The sequence below is a fragment of the Oryctolagus cuniculus genome, unplaced genomic scaffold (assembly GCF_964237555.1).
Source record: "Oryctolagus cuniculus unplaced genomic scaffold, mOryCun1.1 SCAFFOLD_164, whole genome shotgun sequence".
NCBI classification, from domain to species: Eukaryota; Metazoa; Chordata; class Mammalia; order Lagomorpha; family Leporidae; genus Oryctolagus; species Oryctolagus cuniculus.
The window spans coordinates 15,772-42,080 of NW_027208259.1; the positions used below are offsets into that span (position 1 = coordinate 15,772).

General features: G+C 42.9%; 1 long non-coding RNA gene across 1 annotated transcript; it reads right to left on the reverse strand.

The window, feature by feature from the left end:
- Nucleotides 1-3,226: 3,226 nt before the first annotated feature.
- LOC138848087 (uncharacterized) lies at nucleotides 3,227-25,123 on the reverse strand. The gene is made up of 5 exons (XR_011385935.1): nucleotides 24,129-25,123; nucleotides 23,719-23,793; nucleotides 21,289-21,328; nucleotides 10,325-20,534; nucleotides 3,227-7,783 (listed from the first exon to the last, which is right to left on the reverse strand). It is a non-coding gene; the product is annotated as an uncharacterized lncRNA (long non-coding RNA).
- Between the last annotated feature and the right edge of the window lie 1,186 nt (nucleotides 25,124-26,309).

Consider the following 26,309-nt stretch of genomic DNA (forward strand, 5'->3'; position numbering starts at 1 on the left):
AACCAGGATCCTGAAACTCCATCTGTCTCCCAAATGTCTGGCAGGGGCCCAAGCATGAGCCATATACACTGATTTCCAAGGGACATTAACAGGGAACTGGATCAGAAGGGGTGAACCAGGGACACCAATCAGTGATCCTATGGGGTGGTCGCCACACAGGGCGCTTTCACCTGCTGCACCACAATGCCAGCTCCAGGAGGCAGTATAGCATTATCTTGGGCTCCAAAGCTCCCATAGCAGACAATAATATGATTGGTGGAGGTCGACAAGGACAAAGGAAATGGACAATATTTATGAGCCAAAATAGAGGCAGGGACACATGAGGGATGAAAAACAATGTGTTGCACACATCGACAAATGGACAGTGGCTACACAAGGAGGAACAAGGTGACATTCCTAGTGAGTATTATGGGATACTGAGGGCTCAAAGAAGAGGTCAAAGTTCAGAGATCCTCTAACTCATTACAAAGGTGAAGCCATCCAATCCCAGGAACAGGGGTATAGAGATGGAGCCCCAAGAGGGTCCCAAGGTTGGCCTACATCATCCAACCAGCAGCAGGGGTCCAAGTCCTCACCTCAAGTCTAACTCTTCCCTTTTCTTTTCTCTGGCAACCTCATCACTCCCTGCTCCTGTGCACATGGAAGGCTACGTGGTAGTCTCTGAACTTTCCATTGGAAGTGGCGATCTGGGGGTAAGTGTTTCCTTTTTCATATCTTTCTGATTCTCTGGCTTTTTGCTCAGAAGCTCCTATTCCTTTGTCTCCCTCATTCCCTCCTCACCAGAGTTGATGATTCTCATTGTGAAGAACCTGGTATGATCTAGGCACTTGATATACTTGCACTATGGATGCTGATACAATCTCTCTACAGCCCTCCTTTCTCAGTTGATCAAACTTGCCTTCACTCCTGACCCCCAGACTACACTATGAAATGGTGCTGAGCAATCTGGCTGGCCTACAAGGGAACTGGCCTGGGAACAGGCAAGCTGGGTCCCAATCTCAGTGGAAGGGAGGACTCCAGGGAAGTCTGAATCTGTCCTTATTGTCCACCAAGACAGGTCAGACAGGTCTTCTCCTGCAATGCCTGCCTCAAGAAACTCATTCTGGTCTCCTTCCAGCTGTTCACGTGTTCCCTTGATGTGAATTACACTCAAAGCGTTCAGGACATTGAGGATCTCGACCAAGAAGAACAGAAAATGTGAGTTTGCAGCAGGTAGATGGGGGTCAGGGAAATAAGTCACATGGACTCCATTGCTCCACATTCTTTGTGACACCTCAGGGATGCCAACTAAATGTAGACCAGAAGTGGAGAGGCTGCCAATGAGCCTGACCTTGAGAGTGGAGATGAATGGATGTTCAGGATCCACACAGGTGAGTGAAGGATGTGCCCTGAGGTGGTCCCATGAAGCACATCCCTGTTCCATGGAAGCTCCTAGAGCTGCTAGGAGGAATTTTGCTTTCATCTGAAGGGAAGGCTGTAGGTGCTAGCAGGATTGGCAGGCAAATGACTCTGGAGAGGGCTGTTAGTTGTGTTGTGTCTGGGGAGAGCCACCACAGCTGTTGAATATCTCCCTCTACAAGGTGAGTCCCTGCCAACCCAACCTGAAGTCAACAGGGAGCCTTACAGGTGTGGGGAGACACTGGGGGTTGTCCCTGACCACCTCCAACTCAGGAAGATTAGGAAGAGGGTGAGACAGAGAGAGGCACCTTTGGGTGCCTTTTCACACCAGGAAGACAGCCCACTGTACACATCTTTATATCCTTGTAGCTACCCATCCCAACCTGACATCACATAAGAGCCAGCACAGAACACAAGAGCTGTGGGGATTTACCCAGGCCTTTTGGGGCCCTCAGCCTCCATTCTCAGAGGTTGATAGATGCTTTTTCACATGTTGATTGTTTATTTTTGTGCATATAAACTTTTCTATGTGACTGTTAAACTTAATTGTCAGCAATTAAGGCAAAACTCACTTTGAAAAGTGACAGGAGCAGGGTGTCAAGAACATAGTGTTCTTCTCATTTGTGCACTAATTTTATACTTCAATCACAAATACACACTGGCTGCATGGCCCTCTCAAAAGAAATGTCTTCCATCACATTTTCCATGCTCAAATATAGTAAAGCAATAATTGTTGGGTTAATGTCACAGAATAATTCTTGCCAATAAAATCCCTGAAATGACTTCTACATGGAGGATAGAAAGAACTTCTCCATGATTAGGGAAGGAAACCAAAGAGCTCTGTACAGCGGTCCATAATTAACATGCAGGTTACAGGCCCCAGGCCTGTGGGGTAAGAACTGAGTAGGCAGCATCAGGACTCCCATTATGTGTCATCAAACCTCCTTCTCATAAGACCCAGGGGAGTGGGCCTTGGATTTTTTTTTTATAGGCAGAGTGGACAGTGAGAGAGAGAAAGACAGAGAGAAAGGTCTTCCTTTGCTGTTGGTTCGCCCTCCAATGGCCACCGTGGCTGGGGCACTACGGGCAGTGCACTGCGCTGAACTGAAGCCAGGAGCCAGGTGCTTATCCTGGTCTCCCATGGGGTGCAGGGCCCAAGCACTTGGGCCATTCTCCACTGCACTCCCGGGCCATAGCAGAGAGCTGGCCTGGAAGAGAGGCAACCAGGACAGAATCCAGCATCCCAACCAGGATTAGAACCCAGTGGAATAGGCGGAGGATTAGCCTATTGAGCTGCGGTGCCAGCCTGGCCTTGGATTTTTAATCCCAGGGGCCAAGAGATCTCCCCTTTCCTGTACATCAGGTTCAATGCCATGTGAAATGTCCCCTGAAGGCTGCTCAAGTGAATGCCTAATGGAATTCACAATTGTAGGACATCCATGCCCCACACAAATGGGCCTCAGTGACCCATGGCCCTGATTTCTGTGGAGGTCAGGACTTAGGGTTACCCTCCAGAGCACAGGAGCCTTCTGAGTGCTGCACACCCATCCCATGGTCCCTATCCCTACAACATCCTTGTCCTCCCCCACTGATCCTGTACCTGTTTCATCTTTGCAGAAACTCTTAGCAACTTAGGAGACTGCAATGTGGAGTCCTGGGATGCAGAGGAGCTGGAGTTTCCCAAGCCATCGGAAACTTGAACCATACAGGAGACACAACTTCAGCCACATGCACCTCATCAGTCTTCTGGTAGCTTTGACATTACATTCTTGTCACCCAGTACTAGTGATTTTCACATGCTTTTCTGTCAAAGAAAATACATGGAAAGAAAACATCTTTAGCAAATGTAGGACTTAAAATGATCAGAGAGCAGTCACCCTAGTGAGTACCACCACCATTCTCTCCCTCAAGAAGAATCTCGTTTGGTCTTCACTGAAGAAAGTCACTGCCAAGTTGGCTGCTTCAATCTGTCCTTACAGGAATGACTTTCTAGGAATTTTGTCTCACATCTGTTCCTTTCTCTGGAAGGGATCATGGGGTCCATCTCACCCAAGATCTTTCTCAAAGACTTGGATGCCATTGCATTTTTTAACTAATGTCAGCTTGCACAGCACACAGTTCCTGGCTTAACCTTTTCTTCTTGAGCATCTTAAATATATTCTTTTCCCTCCTAACCCAGATAAGCTGGATCCTTTTCATTCCCTTCTATGTTACTCATCCGTGTATTCTAGATGCCTGAGTACTTTTTATTTAATTCCCAGATTTTACTAGGATAGAAATGACTTCAATCACTCTAAGTATGAACCAGTTTTCTGTGAAGATGGACTTTGAGAGCATATTGTCATTTTCTGAAATAGTTTGAATTAAAATTATTAGCTTTAGATCATTGCATTGGTATTCCTCTTCCAAGAATCTCATTCATACATATGCTTGTATTCAACTTCTAGTATTTCTCATCTTCTGAAATCTTTGGTCAAGCACCTATTCTTTATATTTCCCCTTTCACCTTCTGTTTCTTGAAAGGCACCATCTGTCTCTGTGTTTCTTCTGGTTTGCATTTCATGAGTGATGTTATTTTTTCCCGTTTTCCTTTTTTTCCTGAGTTCTGTACATTCATTTCTGAGTTTCCCTGATTCTTTGTATTGATGTCCTTTCATGCTTGGTATCATTGTCTGAGCTATTTTCCCTCATCCTGTAAACTACCCTGCTGAGAACACAAATTACACAAAGATGTAAGTATTTGCATGTATCAGAGAGTCCTTTTTGTCTTTTTATTACTGATTTCTCCCTTTAGTACTTTTGTATATAGTTGTGCATAATGTCACCAAGATTTTGGTTTTGTTCCTTTTAATAGAAAATTTGGCTTTGGGAATTGTCAATGAATATAGGATTCAGAAATATTTGTCTCAATTGTATTTGCAATGCTGAAAAAAATGACACCTAATTTCTTGGCTCTGTATTTTATCCTTATTTCATGTGAGTTTCCCCTCTGAAAACCCCTCTTTCCACTTAACCTTATTATCGATACTATTTAGGAAGGCCTCTTATATAAGAAAACAATAGTCCCCAATTTTGCAAATCTGTATTTATTTGCCTTTATATTGGGGGTATCAGAATCTTGAGATTATGGAGTTAATTTCTATTATGTCTACAAAATTATTTCTCTGAGTAACTGATTAGCCTGTTTTTATTGGTCACCATTTTATTCATAGGATTATTAAGTTTTCAAATATTTTGGTTTCTTTGAGTCACAAAATCTGGAGCTTTTTTTTCTTATTTACATTTGTGTCACTTAAGTTTAGAACTAAAATTTTTCATTTACTTTAACATCAATCTTATTTCAGAAAAATTTGATTTTAGATACCAAAAATTTTTTTAAGTTAATTAGTGATTGCTATGCATTTTTAATCCCTTAGATTATCAAAGAGGTACAGAAAAGGTCAGGTCCACCTAGGCCCATAACTCCAGCGGAAATGAGTTTTGCCAAGTTCAAGCATATACATCAGGCTTACCATGGTCTCTCTTGTTGACACAGAGTGGCCAAGGATCATCCTTACTGATTCACCCTTGTTGTCCTTACATGCACTATCTTGGAAATACATGGTTAAAGCAAAAATATTCTTTGACATTTCTTTGCTGACATAAAAAACTTAATATGAAAGAAGATAAAAACTCTCATCCATAAAATGTCATGAATCCCATTCCTGAGCAATTAAATAATTACACACATATACACACTACAGCCTGGAAAATAAAATGATGATCTTATACTCACGTACCAGGAGTTCATGAATGAACATCTTTCTGGCTTCTGGTATCCTGGGATGTTCTACTGCTCATTATCCATGGATTCCCATTGGTGGAATGGCTGAACTTCCCCCCCCCCCCCCGCCAGCTGCTTCTTTCTTTTTCAAGATTTAGTTAGTTATTTGAAAGGCAGAGTTAGAGAGAGAAGGAGACACATACATGCATACATACACACACCCACACACACAGAGAGAAAGAGAGAGAGAGACAGAGAGAGAGAGAGAGAGAGAGAGAGAGAGAGAGAATTCCCATCCACTGGTGGTTTACTCTCCAAATGTCACAACATCTAGGGCTGAGCCAGGCCAAAGGCTGAAGCCAGTAGCTTCATCCAGATCTCCCGAATGGGTGCAGGGGCCCAGGCACTTGGGCCATCTCCCACTGCTTTCCCAGGTGCATTGGCAAGGTACTGGATCAGAGGTGGAGCAGCCTGGTCATAAACTGGGACCACCATGCTGGCCTTCAGAGCTGTATCACAACTCCACCCCACACACATACACACTCATGGCATCAATTGTGAACAAAAGACAAGATTCATATCATACAAGCTCTTCAAGCCTCTGATACCCTGCAAGCATATATAGGTGATCTGTCTCCAAACAGTCCAGGCATTCATTCGCAGGATTCATGGATGGCACGGTGCGTACCTGTGACTTCAGAAACACGTGCATGGCATGCAGTGGATGCATTGGTCTGGCCTCCTGATGCAGTTGTGTATGATGTGGATAGTTCAGAGGCAGTAGGTCCAGAAGTGATGATAACAGTGGATGGAGGGCCAGTGCTGTTGTGCAGTGGGTTAAAGCCCAGGCATGAAACCCCAGCATCCCATATGGGTGCTGGGTCTAGTCCCAGCTGCTCCTCTTCTGATCCAGCTCTCTGCTATGGCCTGGGGGATCAGTAGAATATGCCCCAAGTCCTTGGCCCCTTGCACCCATGTGGGAGGCCCAGAAGAAGCTCTTGGCTCCTGGCTTTGGATCAGCACAGCTTCTGCTATTGCAGCCATCTGGAGAGTGAGCTAGCAGATGGAAGACCTCTCTCTATGCCTCTCCTTCTGTATCTTTGTAACTCTGACTTTAAGTAAATAAATATTTTAAAAAGTAGATGGAACATGAGCTACAGCCTTAGACACAGTGAGCAGGGCGGGCAGAGAAGTAATTTCCTTGGAAATACCTGGAAACCACTCATGGTAAACCTCACATATTCTTGGAGGGGCATTATAGACCTGTGGCTTGTTTACTGGCTATTCAAATGGGACATGTGGGAGACAACAAATCCCCACATCAGAGGCTGAGAATAAAGCATGAAAAACCACATAGAAGCACAAGAATGAGTCCAATAAAGGACCTTCTGTTGGTGAGTGGGTTATCTCCCTTGTTGGAGGGCACAGGAATGTGAACTGTCTATGCATAATCTAAGATCAGAAGAGAGAGACAGACTGAGCATCTAGATCAGCCATGAGCCCCTAGACCTCATGCTAACTAGATTCCTGGACAACTACCAGTTCATCAATGGGAATTTGAGTGCTGCAAGGGATAGGTATCAAAAGTTATCCTCTTGGGACACATTCTCCCCTTGATGTATTTAAGAAAATGTGTGAAAATGCTGAATGAATGTTTAAAGACACACATATATAACTTTACAAATGCCTTAAATACGTCTATACTTTGGAAAATAATGTTGAGGGACTGTACTGTGGTGTGGTGGGTAAAGTTGTCACCTGTAGTGCCGGCATCCTATATGGATGCTGGATCAAGTATCCGCTGCTCCAGTTTTTTTTTAAGATTTATTTATTCATTTGAAAGGCAGGGTTACAGAGAGGCAGAAGGAGAAGGAGAAGGAGAGGCAGAGAGAGAGAGAGAGAGAGGGAGAGAGGGAGAGAGGGAGAGAGGGAGAGAGAGAGATTTTTCCATCTGCCGGTTCACTCCCAAATGGCTACAATGGAGCTGTGCCAATCCAAAGCCAGGAGCCAGGAGCTTCTTCTGGGTCTGCCATGCGGGTGCAGGGTCCCAAGGACTTGGGCCATCTCCCACTACTTTCCCAGGCCATAGCAGGGATCTGGATCAGAAGTGAAGCAGCCAGGTCTTGAATGGGAGCGCATATGGGATGGAGGAACTACTGGTGGTAGCTGTAACTGCTTTGCCAAAGCATTGGTGACTGCTCCACTTCTGATGCTTCTCCTGGCTAATGTGCTTGGGAAAGCAGCAGAAGATGGCCCTAGTGCTTGGGCTCCTGCACCCTCATGGGAGACCTGGATGAGACCCCTTGCTCCTGGCTTCTACATGGCCCTGGCTGTTATGGTCACCTGGGGATTGAAACAGTGGATGAAGATCTCTCTCTCTCCCCTCCTCCCTCTCTCCCTCTCTCCCTCTCTCTTCTCTCTCTCTGCCTCTCCCTCTCTGTAGCACTGCCTTTCAAAAAATTATGAAATCTTTTGTAAAAAATAAAAAAAGAAAATGTCATTTCTTACTTGTGAAGCTGTATCCTTCCTTCCAGGATGTTTCCCTCTCAAAGGAAGTAGGAAGTCAGGACTACCTTTAATTGACAAATGTGCACACCACAAAACCATGAAAACATATGTATCCTAGAAATAAATACAGATAGAAACCAATCCATAACACCCATGGACATGACATTCACAACACATTGGGCTTACAAAAGTAATATACACAGCCCCCAAAGAGCTCACACAAAATTGGACATACACACTCAAGCTCTTTACATAGGGGCGAATGAGTCCTCCTCTTCTGTGCTGGAAAGCATGGGGGTCAGAAACACCTAGAGAGACCTTTTGTTGATATTTCCATTGACCATGGGATGACACCAATCACCATGGACATGTAAGTGCATCAGCCTTGACACCAGGGACCTCAACATCAGTGGGTTGTTGGCCATTCTTTCCTAAGAAAGAAAACCATGGCCACTCTTTTTCAGAAAGAAAACCCACATTTTGAAATACTCATGGTACTCAAAGACTTAGGGGTTGACAAGGGTAGGTGAAGCCTGGCCTCTCACCCCAATCTATTCACAAACTCAGTGTTTTGGGGGAGGTTATTTTGTAGGCACTAAACCTGGGTACCAGGTCTTATGGCATGAGGCTGGAGGGATGGTCCTGCCACAACCAAAATGGGGATGTGTGTAGACTCCTCAGGCCCAGGAATTGGAACAGGCCTGAAGGTTACACACTCTGGGAAAGCCAGCTCTGGCCAAAACAGCATGTCCTAGAAAGACCACCCAGGGGAACTGCAGGGCCAGCTCACTGACTCTCTTGGAAACAACTGGGGTCCACATGCTGTACACCCTCCCCCCACTTTGGAGAGGCAGACAGGACCCATGGCTTTCTGACAACATCCCATGTGAAAGCTATTCTTCACCATGTAGAGGCTGGATGTCTGGTCTGAAAGCCCAGGAGGATGAATAAGAAGAGTGCTAACTTAGGGACCATCAGTTCTAGGCCAAGACACTTGGCAAAACTGTTGGAGGTGTGTGCATGTGTAAATTGCCCATGCACAGAGCCAGGAGTCAGGACCAAGGCCATGGGTCAGCCCCAGACCCCTGTCCATCAGTCTTTCCAGGAGTCCCCTGCTTCAACATTGACAGATGGAGACTCATATCATGGCCACAACAAAAGTTAAAACTCTTAGACAAATACACATTACACACATCTGTAAATGTATAGATGTATTAAACAAACCTCTGAGGAAGTGTATATATTGTATATATACTCATATTGGTCTACAAAACACAGGTAATGGTTCCTTTAACTGTGGATCTGTATGCGATAATCTGACATTGCAGAAGGGAGGAATTTACTTCTGCCATTTTTTCTAGAGCTTACACACTCAAAAATACATGCAAACATATATCTCTTCAAAGTGAGTAGCAGAGAAATAATTCCATTAGTCTTCATGTTTCTGAAACAAGACAATGTACATATACAAATAACTACACACAAAATACCAGGGAACACACACATAGACACACATGTAGTGTATCTAGACTATTTGTCCAGGAGGCATGGGGCCCTCCACACCTCACTGGCAAGCTTAGAGCATAACACACCTGGAGGCCCTTCACTGTCCATTCCAGGGGCCCTTAGTGCACACCAATAACCAGGGCCTTTTCACTAAAACAGCCCTGATAACAGGAATCCGAATCTTGGTGGGAAGATGGCCACTCTGTCCACCAAAGTAAAATACATCCTTTGAATCAGCTATGAGCCTGAGCGACTCAGATGCCAAACGAACTGAAGTTGTGCCTCTTTGTGGAGAATTTTCCCATGAAGAGAGCTATGTTCTGAGGCTGACTTGGAGGTAGTCTATGTAGGCCTGAGTTCTGATGACATAAGGCTGGTGGTACAGGTCTGCCACGTGAGAGTGCCCTGATGATAACCTGGAACTTCCAAGGCTCTCTTTGGTTGTTTATGGCCCCCATGCTTTCCAGGACAGGAAGGACAATGGTCAGCCAAAGGCTCATATGACTTCAGTCCAGACAGCGTTCCACACTTCTCCTGGCCCATGATTGGCAGGCTCTGCTCTGTATGCTATTCATAGCTAAAATAGTGCTCTTGGAGAAATACAATTTTGCTCTGGCAAAAATACACCTTAAAATGTACATAAACATTGAACAAACTCCTAAAGATACATGCTTCACTATCTGATTACTTGTACCACTCTATAAACATAGCAAAAATGGTTCCTTTGCCTGTTGAGTTGTATTCCTGCATCCAGGATGCTTCAACTCCTTAGCAGAAAAGAATACATTAATGCCATCATTTCTACAAATGTATACAAACACAAATACATACAGCATGTACACCACAGGAACAAGTAAAATAGAAGGACATCTTATCCCACATGTATAAGAAATTATACATAAACAAATAAGACACACAGCACATTAAAACACACAGTCTCTCTCTCTCTCTCACACACACACACACACACACACATTTACTTCCTTTGTCTACTGTCCATTTGGCCCTTCCCTCCAGTATTGGCAATATTGAGGGTATACACCCAAGGAATCCTTTCACTGCAATGGCTATGGATTCATGGCCACACCAATCACCAGGGACATGTCACTGAACTACCTATGGCAGCAGGTAGCTCATTAGGGAACTCACCATTCTTTCCAAAGATGTTCAGTAGAAGGAAAACCACCTTTTGGTTAAGTCAAAGAGCTTAGACTCTCTAGTGCCAATAGGTCTGGCAGGAACTGGACCTCTACTCTAAGAACATTCTCTCACATTGTGTTCTCACTTCACCATGGAGACAGTACACATAGGTATGGTATAGCATGGCACCAGACTAGATGGACAACCCTCCAGGATGAGACTTCAAGGAGGATGTTCCAGACTTACAAAAGCCAGGGAAAGCCCCAGACCCTGAACACTATGTCCTATTACAAAGCTGGCTCTGCCTAAAACTCCCTTGCCTAGAGAGGCCAATGTAGCTACATGGAGGACTGGCTCACTGACTGAGAAACAACTAGAAACCATGTGTCTTAGGCCACCCACATTGAAACTCTAGCACTCCCAGCAACAACAAATCCTGGCATTACAGACTGAAGAGGGGCTTTCAGGCATAAAACAAAGCCCAGAGGACAAAAAAGATAATGACGGATGAACATGACCACATGAAATTTAAACATAACAAACAAGCAACATGAAAACAGCCAATGCTATGAGATCATCTCTGTGAGTGAGTGTGGGCAAAGGATGCTGCCAGCCCATTACACAGTGCCCTAGAAACACATACAATTTCTGTGTTTATTTAAAGAAAGGTTTAAAGGATTCTAGTTTAGTATTATCCATTATAATAAGGAATTCCGAGCAGTGGAGATTTCAGGCATTCTGTGAGAGAAGGTACCTTACATACATTCCAATATGTCCATGCCCACAGTACTCTGGATCTGTAGTTCATTTATGTTTTAATGGGGAAATCACAGGTGATGAAATATTAAATGGAAAAAGCAAGTTACATAACTTCCCCGGTTTAAAAATGGTATGCACATTTTTTAAAATAAAATCAAATGTGGACAAGCAAAGACACTAACTGAAACAATTTCAAAAAATGGGAATTAAGTGCCTTCCATGTCAACACTTTTCTGTTAACCAATTAAGCCCATGTAGTATTGTCAGGATAGACACATTGGTCAATGAAGAACAGACACCCAACTAAATATGACTACACATTTCCACCTATAATCTGCTCACATAACCACAAACCTGTACTGAGGATGGCATATCCCCAAAGTCACATATGATGTACAAGCCCACCAAAATCCAAAATCACTTTCAAAGAACATGGACATGTGGCAAAATACACCTTATTCCACTAGAAAGCACATGAGAATATAAACACTGTATGCCATCTAAGTCATGGCTTCACATTTGACTCAATCAAATACGCCCACACTGTCCAAATTTACAATGCCCAGAGCCCCAGATATAACATTTCCTCAAGTAAACAATCTGCTTTGTATTATTACTCCCATATTTTCATCACTACTTGTTTTCTCTATAGTAGAAGCTGATATGGGAACAGGATAGACAGTTTAGCCACCTGCAGCCAATAATCTAGCACATATAGAAGCTTTGGTAAATTTACTATCTTTGCACTTCACCTGGCAGGTGTCTCAACAAATTTTAGAGCCACTAATTTCATCATCATAATAGTTGATATTAAATCACTTACTATATTCAAATACCCAGCACCACCATTTGTATGATAATTATTATTTATAGTTATAATTCTCCTGGGACTGGCATTGTGGCACAGCAGCTTAAAGCCCTGGCTTGCAGCACCAGAATCCCATATGGGAGCCAGTTTGAGTCCCATATGCTCCACTTCTGATCCAGCTCCCTGCTAATGCACCTGAGAAGGCAGAAGAGGATGGCCCAAATCCTTGGGCCCCTGTACCCAGAAGAAACTCCTGAGTCCTGGATTTGGATCATCTCAGCTTTGGCCACTTCAGCCAATTGTCAATTGAACCAGAGGATAGAAAACCTATCACCCTCTTAGTCATTACTTCTCTCTGTAACTCTGCCTTTCAGATAAATAAAATAAATATTTAAAAAAATAGAGGGGGCCGGCTCTGTGGCTCACTTGGTTAATCTTCCACATGCAGCGCTGGCATCCCATATGGGCACCGGGCTCTAGTCCCAGGTGCTCTTCTTCCAGTCCAGCTCTCTGCTGTGGGTAGGAAGGCAGTGTAAAATGGCTCAAGTGCTTGGGCCCCTGCAACCACATGGGAGACCAGGAGGAAGCACCTGGCTCCTGGCTTCATATTGGTATAGCTCCGGCCATAGTGGCCATTTGGGGGGTGAACCAATGGAAGGAAGACCTTTCTCTCTGTCTCCTTCTCTCACTGTCTATCTGTAAAATTAAAAAAAAATACATAGGGGCAAGCATTGTGGTGAGCCAGTAAAGCTGCCACCTGCAGTGCCAGCATCCTATATAGGTGCTGATTTGAGTCCCAGCTGCTCCAAATCTGATTCAAGTCACTGCTATGGCCTGGGATGGCAGTGGAAGTTGGCTGAAGTCTTGGATCCTTTCACCTGCACTGGAGACCCAGAAGAGGCTCATGACAAGTGGCTTCGGTCTGGTGCAGTTCCAACTGTTGTGGCCATTTGGGGAGTGAATCAGAGGATGGAAGATGTTTTTCTGTCTCTCCCTCTCTCTGCCCATAACTCTGCCTCTCAAATAAAATCTTGTAAAAAATATTTTTAAAAAAGGAATGAATCGAATCCCTTAAAACTCTTCCTTGATAAAAATAGAAGTAAAATATTACATAACTTCGTCAAGGTTAATTTAGTTTAACATTTTTCATATCCTTATGGCATATCTGTGTCAACTAGTATTCCAAGGTGCTACATCATCCATTATAGAAAAACTACTATACTTTCATGACTACACCCTAATCTTATCTTTAACTAGCTATTGAATTCTTTACATTATTTCACCTATGCTAACAACCAAATTAACCCATAAAAAGAACTGCAGATCCCCAAGAAACACTACTTATTATCTTTTATCATTTATTTATTATTACTCAAATCTTATTTGCACATTCATATTTACAAATTATATACATAGGAAAGATGAAATTAACTACCCTTCTTAACCATAAAAGATACAGGACACCAAAAATATTGAAGCTCTGAATGCACAGAAATTGGGACTTAAACTTTGGCACTTATATACTCCCTTAGAAGATTTAAAACCAGAAGGATTATTACTACACACAGTAGATAATAGAGTCCTCATACCTATAGAAATACCAATCCATATATTACTTTTATCTGAAGATGTCTTACACTCACAACCAGATCCACCATTTCATCTAAAAACAAATCCCGGGGCCAGGGCTGTGGCACAGCAGGGAAAGCTGCTACCCACAGTGCCAGCCCCCCATGTAGGCAGCACTGTGAGTCCCAGCTGCTCCACTTCCAATCCAGCTCTCTGCTATTACCTGGGAAAGCAATAGAAGATGTCCCAAGTACTTGGGATCCTGCATCACTGTGGAAAGACCCAGAAGAAGCTCCTGGTTCCTGGCTTTGGATTGGCACATCTCTGGCCATTGCAGTCAATTGGGGAGTGAACCAGTGGATGGAGGACATCTCTTTCTCTCTGCCTCTCCTTCTCTCTCTGTGTAACTCTGACTTTCAAATAAAAATAATAAATCTTCAAAAAAAATTCCCATCCCAGGATGCTTTCATGAGGCAACCTTCACGTATACCCTACTTGGTCTATACTATGAAAATGCTCTGACATGTATGGGTCCAACTATATCTCCATGTCTTCAAACCAGTACTACTAAAACACTTTGAAAACTGACAGATATCTGTGTTACATCATTATGAATCTAATACTTCAATATTGAAAGCAAAAATATTTCAGTAATGAAATACCACAATTAGACACACAAATGTAATTAATTAATATGATCTCAATAAAATTAGCAACATTTATTTCTTCAACTAAAATTCTCTAAATGTATTTAACCCTCAAACCCACATCAAAATATACTGGATCACCAATGATGAAATTCCATGAGAAACTGAATGAAAGTGCAGTCACCTTTGTTGTTGCCCTTACAGTAACAGGATTCCACATCGTAATTATCATCTTATCCCCTAACATTTTATTCCCATCTCCCAGCTGCCCAGCCAACAATCAATTCATCTACCTTTAACAGTGATGGGTGCAACTCATTCTTAAATAGTGAATGACAGCACTGAAGTATGAACCTCTAACACTAACCTCACTCATATTCTGTGATTCTACAAATCAACTAGGACAGTTACCTTGTACATGCTCACAAACAACCCAAATATCAGTTGTCACAACTAGCTATCATTCTTTGAGCAGAAGCAGTAATTACTGGCCTCTGCCATAAAACCAAAGCATTTCATCCACTTCCTCCCTTAAGATGCACCTGTCTCATTTATTCCTTTGATAGTAGTTATTGAAACTACTAGCCTATCTATTAATCCACACCTCTAGCCATCCAATTAACAGCTAGCATTATAGCTCTTCACTTATATTGTATTGGTGGGGCCTCTAATCTTGACATGCATCAGTTCTGCAACTGCTATAATGACATTTATTCTAATTCTAGATGTTCTTGAACTCAGAGAAACCCCAATCCAAGCATCTGTATTTCCACTCTCATGGTTAATGACCCATCAAACTCATGCCTATCATATAATTAACACCAGCTCCAACCACAAAAGAGGGCATTGCCAGGTCTGTTGCTTTTCTTTAAAGATTTTATTTATTTATTAATTTGAGAGGTAGAATTACCAATTGAGAGAGAGAGAGAGAGAGACAGAGAGAAAGTTCTTCCATCTGCTGGTTCACTCCCCAAATGGCAATGGCCAGAGCTGGGCTGAACCAAAGTCAGGAGCCAGGAGCTTCTTCTGGATCTCCCACATGGGTATAGAGAACAAAGGATTTGGCCCTCCTTCCATTGTTTCCCCATTTCAGAATCAGAGAGCAGGATTGGAAGCAGAGCAGCCAGGACATGAACTGGCACCCGTATGGGATGCCAGCCAGCACTGCAGGTAGAGGCTTAGCCTGCTGCATGACAAAACCAGCCCCTTGTTAGCTCTGTTTCTATCATACAGCTTCATGATAGGTTTCCATTTTAATTCTTCTATTCTACCATTCCTAGCCTAGGAACTAAAATAATAACAATATACCAAGGATGATGATATAGTCTGAGAGCAATACAATTAAGGGCCATCATAATCCCATTTTCAAAAAAGGATTAAGATATGAAATTTTTCATTCTATCAGCAGTTTTTTGCCCTTACAAGATTATTCTGAGCCTTCTATCCATTATGCCTAGTCCTAAAGCTACAACCTACCAACAAGCATCTGTGCCCTAATCTACTAGAATTATCTTTACTAAACACATTAACCTCAGGAGTAGCAATTACCCGAGCTCACTAAAATTTTATAGAAGAAAACAAAAATAACATACAAACTCCACTAACTATAATCAAACTTGGAGCTGATTTTACATCTACAAACTTCAGAATATTTCTTTCTTTTTTTTTTTTTTTTTTTGACAGGCAGAGTGGACAGTGAGAGAGAGAGAGACAGAGAGAAAGGTCTTCCTTTGCCGTTGGTTCACCCTTCAATGGCCGCCGTGGCCGGCGCGCTGCGGCCGTTGCACCGCGCTGATCCGATGGCAGGAGCCAGGAGCCAGGTGCTTATCCTGGTCTCCCATGGGGTTCAGGGCCCAAGCACTTGGGCCATCCTCCTCTGCACTCCCTGGCCACAGCAGAGAGCTGGCCTGGAAGAGGGGCAACCGGGACAGAATCCGGAGCCCCGACCGGGACTAGAACCCGGTGTGCCGGTGCCACAAGGGCGGAGGATTAGCCTAGTGAGCCGCGGCGCCGGCCCAGAATATTTCTTTTTTTAAAGATTTATTTATTTATTTGAAAGTCAGAGTTACAGAGAAAGAGAAGGAGAGGCAGAGAGAGAGAGAAAAGCCTTCCAAAGGTGGTTCACTCCGCAGTTGGCTGCAATGGCCAGAGATGTGCCAATCAGAAGCCAGGAGAGAGGAGCTTCTTCTGGGACTCCCACGTGGGTACAGGGGCCCAAGAACTTGGACCATCTTCTACTGATTTCCCAGCCCATAGCAGAGAGCTAGATCAGAAGTGGAGCAGCCAGGATTCAAACTGGTGACCATATGAGATGTCATCATTGCAGGTGGCAGCTTTACCCGTTACACCGCAACACCAGCCCCAGAATATTTCAATATATCTTTTACCATCTCTGAGGTTGTGTATGGTTCAACATTCTTTACAACCACAGGATTCCATGGCCTATTTGTAATTTAGATCTTACTTTCTCATAACAATTAAAATTTCATTTGATATGAAACCATCATTTTGACATTGAAACTGATGCCTGATACACTTCGTGGACACAGTCTGATTATTCTTACACATCTCTATTTACTTATGAGGATCATAAGTATGTTATGTATGTTATTCTTTTAATGTTAACTACTGCTACTGGCTTCCAATGTATTAGCTTCAGTTTTAACCTGAAAAAGAATAATGAAACTTACTCTCTCCCTGACAATCCATATATCTGTAGTGCTATTTCTTGGAACCACCATAATCTGGTCGTAGCAATTAAATATTTACATAAAAAATAAAGTCCATACAATATTTAGATTTGATCCTATAGCCTCTGCCCAACTGCCATTATCCATAAAATTCTCTTTTAGGCATTACAGTCTTTCTATTCAGCCTAGATACTACCATCTTACTTCCCCTGCCATGGGTACTGCAGAAAAACCTAACACTTGCTCTTACCATAGAACTAATTATAGTTTCCATTTTGGCCTTAGGTCTAGCCTATTAATGAATTCAAAAAAGACTAGAATGAGTGTAATCATTAAAATTAATTATTTCAACACATTAGGTTAAGGTATTCTATTATCACCAATATGCCTTCAAACCTATAGAAATATTATTTTAGCATATGTTGCATCCTTACAAATACTATCATCAGTATACTGATATATCATCACTTTGTCTTTATAAGGTACAATATTATATGCATTCATTTTAGGAACCCTTGTAATCCTAAATATTCATTTTATCATATCACATATAATATTCATTGCCTACTAGTATTTGTAGCCTATGAAGCCACTGTGGGCTAAACACAATTAATAATGGCATCCAACACTTATGGTCTAGATAATGCATAAACTTAACCCTTCTCCTAAGATAAAAATTATGTAACTTACAATTACACTTATTCCCATAACAATGTACTCAATACCACAATACTCTGAATCAACATAAACACACACAGCTTATAGACTACTTCACAATCCTATTTATTATAAATAAAGCAATTATAAAATAAGCTGTTTCTCATCCACCTTCCTCTCTGATCCTTCCTGATACCACCTCACAGTTTCCCTTAAAAATCAGAGTGAGTATCCCCTTTCTAAAGGACACCTTCCATGAAAGTGATAAAATACTAATCTTTCTATAGATATTCTTAATTATGACATTCACAGGCACAGAAGTAATTATATTCTATATACTTTTTAGTCAACAGTAATTTCAACCCAAGTAATTATTATCCGCTGAGGAAACTAAATAGCATTTAAATGGAAATCCATGCATAATAACATTGATAGTAAGAAGCAAAAATGTCCCTATATGATCTTCAACTATGATTACCAGAAGCCCATGGCCTCTATTGCCAGGTCAATATTCCTTGCATCATACTGTTAAAACTAGGAGGCCATGGTATAACATGAGTCACTACAATCTTAAATTTCTTAAACAGACTATAGAGCCTATTTACTTCTTAGAGGATCCCTATGAGGAAAATCATAACAAGCTCCATTTCTCTCTGCCAAACACATCTAAATCACTGAGCACTTTTACATTAGTCCCTCTACTGATGTCATATCTATAAAATCCTCTTTACAGCTGTCCTAATGTTTGCATGAACAAAAATATTCTTAAATCCCAAAGCATTAAAATTACTTGGACAGAGGCTGCATGTTGGGCCTGCTGACCCAGGTAGATGCACAAGCAGGGAGGCTAATTTAGGTCCCAGCACTTGAGGGTTAAGAGTGTCAGTGCAGCTAAAGGAGGTGGTTGGGGACTGCACTGCCCATGTACAAGGCCAGGACAGGTTAGGAACCAGAGCCTTGTTCAGTCCAGCTCCTTTCTGAGGTTTCCAGATGTCTCCTGGATCATCAATAACAGGTCACAACCTGTATGGTGGGGCCAGTGTTGTGATGCAATGGGCTAAGCTGACGCCTGCAATGCCCGCATATCATATGGGTGCTGATTTGAGTCCCAGCTGTTCCACTTCCAATCCAGTTCCCTGCTAATGTGCCTGGGAAACCAAGAAAGTTGAGAAGTCCATAATCTTCAAGCACATTAGCAAGAAACCGACCGACCGCCGGCAGTTCTCTCACTGAAGACACGTCTTCCTTTGATCTTGAGTAACTTGGTCCTGGAGTCAATTTTTTTCCTTTTCTAACAAAGGAATTTTTGTAGCCTTTAAATTTGAACTCAACTAATGAGTGTTCATTGGCTCAGGTTGCAAACAATGGACACTGTGATTTCCAGCAAGTCTCTTGTATTTTTGAGATTTGGGGGCATATAAAGCAGACTTTAATTCCTTGGTTGCCCAAGGGCAAAGCAAGGAATCTTTCTCTTTTCTGATGATACGGTGTATTGATTTTAAATATATTTCCCTCTTTAAAATAAAAAAAAAAATGTGCCTGGGAAAGTAGAAGATGGCCCAAGAAGATGGTCCCTGCATCCATGTGGGAGACCCAGATGAAGTTCCTGGCTCCTGGCCTTGGCCTGGCTGCTGGAGCAATGTGGGAGTGTACCAGCAGATGGTCTCTCTCTTTCTCTCACTGTCTTTTTTTCTCTCTCACTCTCACTGCCTTGCAAATAAAATAAGTAAATGTTTAGGAAAAAAACCCGTATGTTGCCCCTAGTGAAAACAATCCTCTTGTGGTAATAGTTGTGTGTGTTTGTGTAAATGGGCAGAGAAATTAAAGGAACCTCTAATGTACACCCATACCGCATAAATACTCATATGAGTCTAGATATAGAGAAAGTTGTCCCTTTACTCGCATGGATATATCCTTGGGTCCAGGATGCTTCAACATCCTAAGAGGAAGGAATTTATTACTACCATAGTTTCTAGAAATGTATACACACAAAATATGTACACACATTATATAATAATATAGCTAGAAATAAACCTACAATTCCTACATATATGAATTTATAAAAAGAAACTATACACATACACTAAATACACATGAAATGCAAGGAACACACACAATCTCACACTCATCGCACATACACACACACAGTAATCTTTACGTCAGGCAACACTGGGCCCACCACTCACCTGATAGAGATCATGGGGGCATAAACACCCAGAGAGTCCCTCTGCTGCCAGACACAAGGGACCCTGGCAGACACCAATCACCAGGTCCACATCACTGAGACAACTGACAGCAGGTTTGTCACTCTCAGTGTGGAACTGGCTACTCTTCCCAAAACTGTCCACTGGAAGGAATGAAGTCTCTCAATAACCTATCAGGTGTTCAGGTTCTCAGGTGCCACAGGGGTGGCTGCAGCTGGGCCTCTCCCTGGAGAACATTCCCTCATTCTGTGTTCTGAGGTGACCATGGCAGCAGTGCATGTAGACATGAGCTCAGATGTCTAAAGGACAACTCAGCCCGGCTGCCAGTGGAGAGTGGGTGTTTGGGGAATTTACAGAGCCAGGGAAAGGCCCCACTCACTGAAGGCTACACAGGGTGAAAGGCCCTTGGAGTCTGTCAGGATTTTTCCCTGAAACAGTCCTGATTCCATAACAACTTCATAGACTGACCTGATGTCCACCCATGATACCCTTCGTTGATAGATGCTTTTGTCAAGTAAATTTGGCTAAAATATGAAGTGAGACAGTGAAGAATCACCCGCCTGAGAACATCCTGGAAAACGAGAGCTTCTCTGCTGCTATTTCCCTCCTCAGGCATCAGCGCCACAGTCAGGAGCCTCAGGTTGCAAGGAAAGGAACCAAGGGTGTGCTCTTCAGGAGGGACGCACGTGCGGCAGGAACAGCACAGCCAAGGGGCTTTTGGGCACCACCTCCAGGCCGCTTGCCCACGGTGCAGGACGCTCACAATTGTTGACTTTTTGCCTGCTGCCCCCTGCTGGACGCCAGATGAATCGCTGCTCATCAGTAGTCACAGATTTCAGGTCCTGACTTCCCAATTACCCAAGGAGTTGGGGAGCAGTGAGTAACCTGTGCATGCGTCATTGCAGATGGAGACCAAAAGAAGCAAAGACACTGTTAGTGTGCCAGTGCCTCCTGATGTGCTTTACACCTGCAGAGAACAACTGGAATTTAAATGTTACCAAATGCCATTTACTGGACCACACAAAAACAGTCACAGGTCTAGCAAAATATGTACAAAAGTTATCTCCAAAAAGCTACAAAATACGAGTTAGTTTTTATGATCTGTAAACTGAGTTTGAAAATATCTCTGCTTTTCTCCTCAACCTGATCTGTAGGGCATCCCCAGATTTCTCCAGAACTGTCTGATACTGACACACTTATATACACCTAGAATTCCAGACCTTCTGGGGCCAAAACAGACCAATGTCACTGGGTTAGAGGTCAAGGGTTGGGCCTTCCCAAATGGATGCATGAGGTGTGACTAATGTGAGCTCTTCCACTGTTGGATTGAGGTATGTCCCAACCACTGGAAGAAACTATGGACACAAACTACCCATGCACAAGGCCAAGAGCCAGTTTTACATCTATAGCTGCAGTCAGCCAAAAGTCCCTACAACCTCAGTAGGGCCGTGGTTCACCAGTGGGAGGTTAAAGCTTGTATTATGTCCATAGCAAAAATGATCTTAGACAATCTTAGACAAATACTTACCTATATCCACACAGGGAAATGTAAGAAAATATTGAGTGAATCCTTAAAGACATATGTTTAACTGCATAAATACTCAGATATGTCTATAAAATATAAATAAATTTCCTTTACCTATATAGCTGTAATTTCACATCTGGGAGACTTCGACATTCTAAGAGTGAAGAAATGTTACTGTCATTATTTGCAGAAATGTCTACTTACACACAACATGTATCAATATATTTACTTATATATACAAAGACATATCAAAAATAATACAAACAGAAATAAACCTATGACTGCCAAATACACAAGTTTATAAGTGTACAAATAAAATGAATTAATAATATACACAACACAGAGACACTTAATCACTGTCTACTGGGCCTTCCCATAACCTACTGGCAAGCATGGCGTCATAAGCATCAAGGCTTCCTTTGGGAAGTGGCATTATGTTCTTAAACTGTGTGTATGAAATACACAAAATTTGTTCCATTTATATAAATTTTGAAAATTTAAAAATACTTTAAAAACATGTAAACTGCCAGTTCCGTGGTTCACTAGGATAATCCTCTGCCTGCGGTGCCGGAACAACGGGTTCTAGTCCCGGTCGGGGCACCGGATTCTGTCCCAGTTGCTCCTCTTCCAGTCCAGCTCTCTGCTGTGGCCCAGGAGTGCAGTGGAGGATGGCCCAGGTGCTTGGGCCCTGCACCAGCATGGGAGACCAGGAGAAGCACCTGGCTCCTGGCTTCGGATTGGCGAAGCGCGCTGGCCGCAATGCACCAGCCGTAGCAGCCACTTTGGGGGTGAACCAACGGAAAAAGGAAGACCTTTCTCTCTGTCTCTCTCTCACTATCTAACTCTGCCTGTAAAAAAAAAAAAACATGTAATCTAACACACACATATTTAATATGTTTGTCTTTGGGCTACTGGATCCTCTACTCCCCTACTAGCAAGCTTGGGGCATAGACACCCAAGCAACTCTTAGCTAACACCAGTCACTAAGACCTTGTCACTGAACCTGCCCTGCCTGACTACAGGAACCTCACTCTTAATGAGGAGCTGGCCACTGGCCATTCATTCCAAAGATGTTCACCAGAGGGAAAATAATTTGAATTACCCTTGGGGCTCAGAGACTTGGGTACCAATGCGGGTGGCTGGAGCTGGCTGACTTCATTCTGGGTTCTGAAGTTACCCTGGAGACAGTACACATGTGCACCAGGTAAGATGGCAGCCCTGTGGGGCTGGACAGCAAGGTGGGAATCTGGAGACTTCCCAGAGACATGGAAAAGCCCCAGACCTGGAATGTTATATCCTAAATCTTCTAGGTGGGCTCATTGTTTTTCCTTGTCTCTGCCTTTTATGTCAGTAGGAATAAGTAGGAGAATGCTAGTATAAAATTCTTCTTTTGTCTTACGCCTGGAAACTGATACATTTCTAAGATGCCCTTAATGTATTTATAATCTTGGAGAAAGAAAAAAGCAGTTCAGCTAACAGATTGGGGACAGAACAAAAACAGCAAAAAACTACTTGCTATTCCTAAACATGTGTTGAAACTCTTCACTCTGCACCCCAAGAGCATGGGCATCATGCTCATTCCATTCTCCTTCTCTCCTTGCACCCTTTTTAAAGACTTATTTATTTCAAAGGCACAGTTACAGAGCTGGAGAGGGAGACATATAGAGAAAGAGATCTTCTGTGTGCTGGCTCACACAGGGCCAGCACTGAAGCACAGTCGATTAATCTGCACCCTGGCTTTCCATATGGGCTCTGGTTCAAGTCCCAGTTGTTCCACTTCTGATCCAGCTCCTTTCTAAGGCACCTGGGAAAGCAGTGGATGATGGTCCAAGTCTTTGGGTCCCTGCACCCACATGGGAGATCCAGAAGAAGCTCCTGGCACCTAGCTACAGATTGGCCCAGCTCTGGCCATTGCAGCCATTTGGGGAAACAACCAGCAGATGGAGGACCTTTCTCTCTGTGTCTCCCTCTCTCTGTAACTTTGACCCTCAAATAAATAAATAAGTAAATCTTTTTTTTTGACAGGCGGAGTGGACAGTGAGAGACAGAGAGAAAGGTCTTCCTTTGCCGTTGGTTCACCCTCCAATGGCAGCTGCGGCCCGCGCACTGCAGCCAGTGCATCATGCTAATCTGAAGCCAGGAGCCAGGTGCTTCTCCTGGTCTCCCATGCGGGTGCAGGGCCCAAGCACTTGGGCCATCCTCCACTGCACCCCTGGGCCATAGCAGAGAGCTGGCCTGGAAGAGGGGCAACCAGGACAGAATCCAGTGCCCTGACCGGGACTAGAACCCAGTGTGCCGGCGCCGCAGGTGGAGGATTAGCCTATTGAGCTGCGGCGCTGGCCATAAATAAGTAAATCTTTTTTTAAAAAAATTACCAAGTATCAATAAACACCTTGCCTTCTGCTTCCTTCATGCTTCTGAGTCCATCCTTTGGGAGGGCTCAGGTGGGCTTGTTTCTCATACAGTGCAATACACACTCACTGGTTTCTATCAAACACTTAGAGCTAAATGGTGTTTGTGGTAGAAGGAATGACTTAAGCTTACCTGTTCGATGAGGGCTACAGGTTTTGAACAATACAGTCAACTCTCCATAGCTGCAGGTTCTGCCTCTGTAGGTTTCTAATATTTATAATATTAGAAAAATAATATTCTAATATTCTGATATAAATACTAACATTTATACATTGTATATTTGTTACTTATATTTAATATATTTTCGTATATGTGATTACATACATTAGTACCTGTATATTAATCACTATAACTTCTAAGTAAAGAAAATGAATTACAGTAAGCATTATTTTACAAAAGCAAGCCGCACACTCTATCATCCATCCAACCGCTAACTGCGACCACGTACCCGGTTAATCAGCTCCAACTGTAACCTTCTGAGTTTCCGTTGGTCCCCTACTCTCCACCCCCACCTCCCCCTCCAGACCCGCCGCTTGGCTAACCTCATTAGACGATATAAAAGTGGACGATGGGGGGCGCTTGACAATTGGCGCTAACGTACATGGGACAGAGCTGACCAACTGACAGGAGCTCAAAGGTGCACGGACCTGGACCACCTCCACCTCGCTCAACAAGTAGGGGACATCCCGCGAGGCCCTGGTCATCTGCCTTGGAGCTCTCTCCAGCGCAACTGCCCCCAACTGCACGAGGGCCGGCTCCCTGAGGGGGCACCTCCCTCGTGACCTCGGCCACGCGGGCCAGTCCCCAGGTCTGAGGTCCTGGATCTCACCAGAGAGCCTGTCAGGGGCGCCTAGAGCCGCGTAGCCTCATGGACCAGAAAGTCCTGTGGGCGGGCGGCCTGGGCTGTGGAACTGAGCCCTAGAAGGACTTGCACAATTGATGTGATCCTGTCAGAAGGTATTTCGGGCTTTAGCTCAGAAGAGAGGAAATGACTGATGACCTTGACTACACAAAGTTTAAACAAAATCCACAGGCAAGATAAAAAGACAGCAAAATTGATAGGAGAAACATTCCTTCCAATGACTTGGCATTAAGGATTTTGTTTGCCCATTACATACTGCTTTATAAACATGTACAATTTGCATGTGGTTTTTATTTTTTCTTTTAAAAATTTATTCACTTGAAAGCCAGAATTACAAAGCAGTACAGTGAGATAGAGTTTCTATCTGCCAGTTCACTCCCAAAATGGCTGCTACAAGTCAAGCCTGGGCCAGTGCAAAGCCAGGAATTTAATCCAGTGTCCCAAGTGAGTGGCAGGGGCCCAAGCATTTGGGCCATCTTCCTCTGCTTTTCTTAGGCCATTAGCAGAAATCTGGATTGGGAGTGGAGCAGCAAGGATGTTAACCAGCACCAATATGGGATGCCCACATTGCAGCTGGTGGTTTGACCCACCATGCCATACATATATAGGAAAGTATATTGATTTCAGCATTATATATTATAATAACCAAAAACTGAGGCAAAGGAAAAACAGGCATTCTGTAGGAACAGCCAAATTAAATAAATTCTAATGCATCTGTACAGCTTATTACTATGACTTTGCAGCTTATTTTTAGTGAGGTAAATATTGTTAATGCAATGTTGAATAAAAGTGCAAATTACAGGGGCTGGAGTGGTGGCATTGTAGACTAAGCCTGTGCCTATGGCACCAGTTCATGGCCCCACTGATCCTCTTCCAATCCAGTTCCCTGTTTAAGGGCTGGGAAAGCAGTGGAAAACAACTGAAGTGCTTAGGTTCCTGCAGCTGCACTGGAGACCAGAAGAAGCTCTTGGCTCCTGGTTGTGGGTAGGCCTAGCTCTGGCCATTTTGGGTATTTGGTGAGTGAACCAATGGATAAGATCTTTCTCTCTGTCTCTTCTCTCTCTAACACTGCCTGCCAAATAAACAAAATCTTTAAAAAATGAAATTATACATTTATCTCTTCAGAAAACAAAGGAATAAAATTACAAAAACAACAGAAATTTTATAAACATAAAAATTAAATTGCAAGCTACTGAACACTAGCCAATTGAAAAAATAAAACAGGAAATCAGGAAGTGTCTTGAAAGAAACGAGAATGCAAATATAACATATCAAAATCTGTGGAATATAGAAAAAGCAGTGTTAAGAACACAGTTTATAGCAATAGAGCTTATACCAGAAAAACAAAAGAATGTCAAATTAACAATGTAATGATGGAAATCAAGGGCTTAGAAAACAATGACAAACCAAACCCAAAATTACCAGGAGGCAAGAAATGACATCAGAGCAGAAATTAATGAAACTGTAACAAAAATAAAAGAGCAACAAAATGAAACAAAATAGGCAAACCTTACAAACTAACAAAAAGAAAAACTAAAATAATAAGAGATAAAAGATGTTACAACTGACACTACACAAATACATAGGATCATAAGCAACCACTATGAACAGCTAAATGCTAACAACCTTGAAGAAATGGATAAATCCCTGGATATATATGACCTACCAAGATTGTAGTAAGGAGATATAAAAAATCTGAACAGACATATGGCAAGCAATGAGACTGAAGGAGGAATGTAAGAACTTACATGAGTGAAAGTTTCAAGATCTGAAGGTTTTAATATTGAATTCTCCAAAATATTTAAAGAGGGACCAATACAATATATAATATATTTACAATACAATGCAATATACAAAATAT